This window comes from Capra hircus, chromosome 4, assembly GCF_001704415.2.
Source record: "Capra hircus breed San Clemente chromosome 4, ASM170441v1, whole genome shotgun sequence".
Lineage (NCBI taxonomy): Eukaryota > Metazoa > Chordata > Mammalia > Artiodactyla > Bovidae > Capra > Capra hircus.
Genome location: NC_030811.1, coordinates 50,621,181 through 50,629,863, shown reverse-complemented (window position 1 = coordinate 50,629,863; position 8,683 = coordinate 50,621,181).

Below are 8,683 nucleotides of genomic sequence, written 5' to 3'. Positions count from 1 at the left end.
AAGAGACTTGTGAGAAGAGAAGGGAAGAGGGTAGGTGAAACAATGGATGTTTACTATGTCTACTAGTTGTCCTTCAGCTACGGCCCCTGATTCATTCTGTCTGGTATTATGGTGAGGTGTTTTCATGTGTATCTGCTCTCGGATGGACAGCCCCTGAGAACTTTGTATCTGTTATCATTGTATCTCCTGAAGGACTCAAGACAATCCTTAGAATATAGGATATGCTCAATAAATGTATTTTTGACATTATTGTTTCATTAAACTAGTTTAAAGAAAGTGAAAGTGAAGTCGCTCAGCCATATCTGACTCTTTGCGACCCCATGGATGGTAGCCTACCATGCTCCTCCGTCTATGGGATTTTCCAAACTGGTCTTTTAAACTAAAAGACCACTTCAGGTTTTTTAAGTTCTGTGGTATCTTGTTCCTTTTATTTCATGGATATACATAAAATCTCAAACACTGTTAAATACTTTCTAACACTGTCACAAGAGAAGACTCTACACATGGACATCACCAGATGGTCAACACCAAAATAAGATTGATTATATTCTTTGCAGCTAAAGATGGAAAAGCTCTATACAGTCAGCAAAAACAAGACTGGGAGCTGACTGTGGCTCAGATCATGAACTCCTTATTGCCAAATTCAGACTTAAATTGAAGAAAGTAGGGAAAACCACTAGACCATTCAGGTATGACCTAAATCAAATTCCTTATGATTATATAGTGGAAGTGAGAAATAGATTTAAGGGACTAGATCTGATAGACAGAGTACCTGGTGAACTATAGACAGAGGTTCGTGACATTAAACAGGAAACAGGGATCAAGACCATCCCCATGGAAAAGAAATGCAAAAAGGCAAAATGGCTCTCTGGGGAAGCCTTACAAATAGCTGTGAAAAGAAGAGAAGTGAAAAGCAAAGGAGAACAGGAAAGGTATAAGCATCTGAATGCAGAGTTCCAAAGAATAGCAAGAAGAGACATGAAAGCCTTCCTCAGTGATCAATGCAAAGAAATAGAAGAAAACAACAGAATGGGAAAGACTAGAGATCTCTTCAAGAAAATTAGAGATACCAAGGGAACATTTCATGCAAAGATGGGCTCAGTAAAGGACAGAAATGGTATGGACCTAACAGAAGCAGAAGATATTAAAAAGAGGTGGCAAGAATACACAGAAGAACTGTACAAAAAAGAGCTTCATGACCAAGATAATCACGATGGTGTGTGATGATTCACCTAGAGCCAGACATCCTGGAATGTGAAGTCAAGTGGGCCTTAGAAAGCATGACTATGAACAAAGCTAGTGGAGGTGATGGAATTCCAGTTGAGCTATTTCAAATCCTGAAAGATGATGCTGTGCTTCATGATCCTGAAAGTGCTGCACTCAATATGCCAGCAAATTTGGAAAACTCAGCAGTGGCCACAGGACTGGAAAAGGTCAGTTTTCATTCCAATCTCAAAGAAAGGCAATGGCAAAGAATGCTCAAACTACCGCACAATTGCACTCATCTCACAGGCTAGTAAAGTAACGCTCAAAATTCTCCAAGCCAGGCTTCAGCAATACATGAACCATGAACTTCCAGATGTTCAAGCTGGTTTTAGAAAAGGCAGAGGAACCAGAGATCAAATTGCCAACATCTGCTGGATCATGGAAAAAGCAAGAGAGTTCCAGAAAAACATCTATTTCTGCTTTATTGACTATGCCAAAGCCTTTGACTGTGTGGATCACAATAAACTGTGGAAAATTGTGAAAGAGATGGGAATACCAGACCACCTGACCTACCTCTTGAGAAAGCTGTATGCAGGTCAGGAAGCAACATTCAGAACTGGACATGGAACGACAGACTGGTTCCAAATAGGAAAAGGAGTATGTCAAGGCTATATATTGTCACCCTGCTTATTTAACTTATATGCAGAGTACATCATGAGAAACGCTGGGCTGGAAGAAGCACAAGCTGGAGTCAAGATTGCCAGGTGAAATATCAATAACCTCAGATATGCAGATGATACCACCCTTATGGCAGAAAGTGAAGAGGAACTAAAAAGCCTCTTGATGAAAGTGCAAGAGGAGAGTGAAAAAGTTGGCTTAAAGCTCAACATTCAGAAAACGAAGATCATGGCATCTGGTCCCATCACTTCATGAGAAATAGATGGGGAAACAGTGGAAACAGTGTCAGACTTTATTTGGGGGGGCTTCCAAATCGCTGCAGATGGTGATTGTAACCATGAAATTAAAAGACACTTACTCCTTGGAAGGAAAGTTATGACCAACCTAGACAGCATATTAAAAAGCAGAGACATTACTTTTTCAGCAAATGTCCGTCTAGTCAAGGTTACGGTTTGTCCAATGGTCATGTATGGATGTGAAAGTTGGACTGTGAAGAAAGCTCTGAGTGCCAAAGAATTGATGCTTTTGAACTGTGATGTTGGAGAAGACTTTTGAGAGTCCCTTGGACTGCAAGCAGATCCAACCAATCCATCCTAAAGGAGAACAGTCCTGGGTGTACTTCGGAGGGACTGATGCTAAAGCTGAAACTCCAATACTTTGACCACCTGATGCAAAGAGCTGACTCATTGGAAAAGATTCTGATGCTGGGAGGGATTGGGGGCAGGAGGAGAAGGGGATGACAGAGGATAAGATGGCTGGATGGCATCACCGACTCAATGGACATAAGTTTGGGTGAACTCCAGGAGTTGGTGATGGACAGGGAGGCCTGGCATGCTGCAATTCATAGGGTTGCAAAGAGTCGGACATGACTGAGCGACTGAACTGAACTGAACACTGTCAAAGACAGAACTTCAATAGTGGAAGCAAATAACCTATGTTCATAATTTACACATATTTTGACTGTCCTCTAAAATAATTTCCTGTTAATTTTACACAGGTAAGAAAGAGTAAGCTTCTGTGGTGCCTTTCTAAGTCACTTCATTTTGCTCTTCTATTTTTTTTCAGCAAATGTTATATTTGCTGAAAATCCGAGTGCCTAAGACTCCCTGTGTCCTTTCATAATCTGTTAGCATGCAGTTGCTCATCATTTGGATTTCACTGCAGTGTAGAAATGACCTTAGTCTTTCCTTGAGTCATTTAATTTCCATCTTTCTGGCCTTTCTCAAGGAGTCTCCTCAAAGCCTGTAATCTCAAGTACCGCTTCTTTTCCTTCTTTCTGGGTTTATAGCCGCCCTGCTTGAGATGGCCCAGCCTTTCCTGCAGTTAGACATGGCCATGAGCCTGAGTTCTTACAAAGAGATGTGGTGATGGTTACAACTACCAGATCATCTGTTTAAGGATGTCTGGGGTTTGATTTCAAAGAATCCAGGAAAGGGGGACATATCTGGGGCACAGAATGGTACAACTTCTACCACATGACCCTAACTTGAAACTGAGTGATGGGCACATGGGGATTAATTATACTACATTATCCCCACTTTTATTTCAATATATTTGGAATTTTCTATTGAAAAATAAGTTCAAAGGTGCTTGCCCTAGTTGTGTTATCTCCTTTCCTTATCACTGGCAGGAAATAGAAATGACTGGAGCGAACTTGGAAAGCACCTGTGGAGGATGGCAGAGCCAGCCACCCAGCCTGGGTCCTGGAGCAGGACTTGTCCACCTGTCTTGTAGACTTCCTGAAAGAGAAATTGATTTCTCGCTCATTTGAGCTATTGCACTGTGGGGTCTCTGATAGCTACAGAGTTCTCTACATAACTCAAGCCCCTTATTTAGTTACATTCTATTTCAAAACAGACTGGACCATAAAGTCTTTGGACCATGAAGAAGGCTGAGTGCCAAAGAATAGATGCTTTTGAATTCTGGTGTTGGAGAAGACTCTTGAGAGTCCCTTGGACTGCAAAAAGATCAAACCAGTTAATCCTAAAGGAAATCAATTCTGAATATTCATTAGAAGGACTGATGCTAAAGCTGAAGCTCCAATACTTTGGCCACCTGATGCGAAGAGCCAACTCATTGGAAAAGACCCAGATGCTGGGAAAGATTGAAAGCAGGAAAAGAAGGGGACGGCAGAGGATGAGATGGTTGTATGGCATCACTGGTTCAATGGACAGGAATTTGAGCAAACTCCGGGAGACAGTGGAGGACAGAGGAGACTGGCTCTGGTGCAGCCATGCAGTCGCAAAGAGTAGGACATGACTTATCGACTGAACAACGAATTTCAAAACAGTCTCCTTTACTCTAACAGCCAGCATAGTCTCACTCATCTTCCCCATTCCTTTACTTTCCTTGGGCTCTCTTATTGGTCGGCAGGGTTTTAGAACTCAATCAACATTTACTATGGTTACATTTTTTTTGTTCCTCTGGAGATCAGGCTGAACCACAAGCCATACAAACACCTAAATGGCACCAAGACTACCTTAAATTGCTCACAATCCAACTCACCGTCAAAACCCTTATAAAAATGTCACTTTTTAGTCTGGAAGTCTATTATTTATACAGTTATTGACAAACTTGATTTAGAAAAGAACTATACGTTACTATAGCAAAACTTAGGATGAAGTAGTAATGTTGAGAACATCTCAATCAGATAATAAAAGGTTAAGAAAAAATTTAATTTTCTTTACACAAAATATGTTTGTATTCTAAACCAGTATTCTTGCCTGGAAAGTCCCATGGACAGAAGAGCTTGGCAGGCTACAGTCCATGGGGTCACAAAGAGTTGGACACAACTAAACGTGAGTGCACACACACACACACACATTCTAAACCACTGTGTAGGCTGCATCTGATCCACCAGTGTTTTGTCGCTCACCTCCCCAGGCCAGCACAATCCAACACAGTGCTTTCAGGATCTTTGAATTTCAGTGTGTATACAAGGCAAATGCTCCCCAGTCCAGAAGTTTCTGTCCTTCCCTGTGGCCTCACACCAGCCTCTTCCACACTGACCCTGGCCATAGATTGGGCTTAATATGTATAGCCCAATCTATGGGTTAAAATAATTTTCTAAAAGGAGTTGTTAATCCTTGTGATGAATTGCCAAAGAAGGTCACAGACTCTTTCTCCAAAGGTCCTTAGAAATAAAGTAGATTTTCACAGAATGACTTTTAGAGGAGGTCCCGTGAAGGTCAGAGGATGACTTAGGTAAACCAACAAAGAGAAAAGCAAAAACAGGATGCAAGCTAATGTTTGTTATTCGTTGAAACTAAACAAAAGGAGGAGTTTGGGGAAGTTCACTTTTCAGGGTTAGACTGCAGGTTTCACTCTACTCACTTTTGCTCACAGGGAAAAATCTAATCAGCTGTAAGTACAGCCGACTATTCCCACCCTCGGCCCCCCAGTACTGTTCACACTCCACACTCCTCTCCCAGTCCTCCTGTCCACATCCTTCAGGAGAATTCTGTCTTTGCCAGACTAGTTCCTGAGCTATGGCTGCCCAGGCTGAACGAAGTGTGGGCAGGAATCGAGAGAACTGGGTTTACATTAAGAGTAAATAAGGTTAGAGAACAAGGAAAAGGCAAGAGCCAGTGTGGGCTAGGATCTGGAAGTTTGGAAGAGACTAAAGTTATCACAAGTTCAAAAAAAGCTGACAAGAAATGTGAGATGTATCTATGTCTATCTATGTATATCTATCTAGAGACAGAAAGAGAAGAGGACTGAGGCTTTTAAGAAAGTTTTGGAGGTTAGTATCAGAGTCCGTTGGTATTTTTTAAAGAGAATTCAGTAAGGCTTTAAATTATTTTTCAGTTGCTTTTTAAAAGTCAGACTGGGCTTCAGCTTTAAATGGGATTATATGACATAGCAGACTACATTTGGAAAAAATACTAGTCTGTCCATCAAGTCAAATATTCCAACTTAATCATCCACTATTTATTGAATATTGATTACTCTATTATGTACAAACTGAGCTAGGCACAGTGTCTTGGAAACAAATTAACCAAAAGAAATATTTCACCAAAATATTTCATCGAACGGTTTCTTTGATAACCGAAAAGAGGAATCTCAAGCAAAGCTTTGATTGACTGCCATGTAGACCTCATGAATGGACACCTACATCACCATGTGAAGGTCTTCTGCCGCAGAGAAATGAGACATGAGGCACTGCAACAGCAGGTTCTCCTACACCCTCCCAACAACCAACATTTTCCAGTTCCAGGAGGCAGACCTCTCTGAATCACCTACCACCATTCCTGAAGTTGGTCTGCTGCTACTTTTGCTAGTTCTACCACAGGAAAGGGGCTTTAAGAAGGGTCTGGATACCCTTTGCCTACATAGGAGTGTAACTCCTCTCTGACTCTGGAACTCCCTCTGTATTAAACTGTGGCTGGTGCTGGGAGGCTGGGGCGGGCCAGAGATAAAGTGCATTCTTCATCCTCCAGGGGCTTCTGCCTGAAGAGAAGATGGGTGACCACCCGTGCAGCGCAGGGGCATGGGTACTGCCAGAAAGGCAGTGCGAATGTGCAGTAGGTCCTGCCTGGAAACAGCAAAAGCGTCCCCTCCCTGCGGGGGGTGTGGTCAGAGTGGGCATCTGCACCAGGAGACATTTCATTAGAGTCTTGAATAACTAGGTGAAATGATCCAGGCAAGAAGGCATGAATAAGGAAACCCAAAGAGCCTTTCAAGCAGAGGAAACTTGCTCTGATTTCATCAGCACCTCACAACTTGCCCTCAGGGTGTATTATTATCTTCATGTTGTATATAAAGAAACAAACTCAAAAGGTTGAGGGACCTACCCCACGCCACTCATCTTTAGGCAGTGAACCTAAGATTTAAACTTAGCACCATACTCCCTACCTCTTTACAGAACCTGGTCACTGAAAGGGAATCCTTCTCATTTAGTGATATCCACATTGACTTCCCTGGGGGCTCAGTGGGAAAGGACCCGTCCAACAGATCAGAAGACGTGGATTCAAGCCCTGGGGTAGGAAGATATCCTGGAGAAGGAAATGGCAACCCATCCAAGTATTATTGCCTGGAAATCCCACGGACTGAGGAGCCTAGGGAGCTACAGTCCATAGGGTCACAAAGAGTCAGACATGACTTAGTGACTGAGCATGCAGGCACCCATCTCTCACACCATATCCTCAAGCACACTTACGATGAACATGTACGTGCTCAGTTGCTCAGTCATGCCTGACTCTTTGCGACCCTATGGACTATAGCTGCCCAGGATCCTCTATCCATGGGATTCTTCAGGCAAGAGTATTGAAATGAGTTGCCGTTTCCTCCTCCAGGGGATCTTCCCAACCCGAGGATGGAACCCTCATCTCCTGCATCTCTTTACACTGGCAGGCAGATTCTTACCACTGAGCTACCTGGGAAGCCCAAGGATGAACACAAGTGTCCCTTAATCATTCTGGGAAAAATATCCAAAGTATTATAGACTCAAAAGATCATGAAATTTTTATTATTTTTTCAGACAAAATTTTATAACAGTATCCCGCCCCCACCCCCCGCACACACACACACACACACACAAATACACACACACAGTATATCAACATATGAAAGGGACTGGGAAGTCCTGCAAAAATAATAGGCCATGAAAACTTCCACCCTACCTCCTTTTTTCCTTTTCTTTCTTTCTTTTTTTAAAATAACATTTATTAACACCTTTAAAGACATTCTGTATTTAGTCTTTTTATTGTACTGATGAGAATACTGCAGTCTACAGAGGGTGGGAGCTGCCTTTGGGTATGTGTTAATGGCAGAGTCAGAACCCAATTCAACAGATTTCCCTCCTGTCAACACTCTCTTGGGTAAATCACACTTCAAAGTGTCCATTCCATACCTCCAATATATAAACAGTACACACAGCACGAGAGCTGATAACCTTGTAATTGTCAACTTACAAATTACTCTCTTAAAAAAAATACAAAGAAATCCCTAGGTGAGAGCTGAGATGGTGTATACAAATTTGAAGTGTGTTTATACACACTATTAATCGCCCTTGTCATGGTTTACACTAGTTATCCAAGTCTTGCTGATATCAATTGTTTATCTTCACAGACTTCCCACTGAAATAATAATACTAATAACAACTACTAGCTTTTTTTTTGCTCTCAATGTGAAGGATAACATTAATATATTGATGCAAATTTCCAGTGTTTATCTTCATGCATGCACTTAAATGGAACCACAGCTGAAGAAATCACTTCTTAACAAGATAATCACAAAACAAATCTTTGTACCAAGTACTTCATTACTAGATCAAATTCCGTTATCACTAACTAAAAAAAAAAAAAATACTTTGGAATCTGGTTGGAATCAAGACAGCAAAAAAAAAAAAAAAGGTGGGAGAGGAGATTGGAAATCCTTTTGTTTTTGCAAAGATTCACATTATAGCACTATTTCTTATATTAAAATTGAAGTTGTTTGACTGGAAATTCTTTAACGTACAAATTTAAAAACATATTTCAAGAGCAGTCAGTACTCAACTTCGTAGAGTATTTATGAATAATAACACACTAGAAAAGGTCAATTGGGCTTTCTGTCTAAAAAGTTAAATATTCAGCGCCTGTATTCTGCATTTGTTACCAAAGTCCCCTTTATCAGCAGAAGGAGGCAAATGATACCCTGAAAATGTTTTAAACGTGCAACTTTGCTTATCTTCCTGTATTAATGATCCTTATGGCAGTTGTTACATTAACCTTATCACATTGCACAGCAATAGGGGAAACCGATTGTGAAAAGAAGAAAAAGAAAAAGCATTTAGTTTAATCTTGAAACCTTTTTTTTT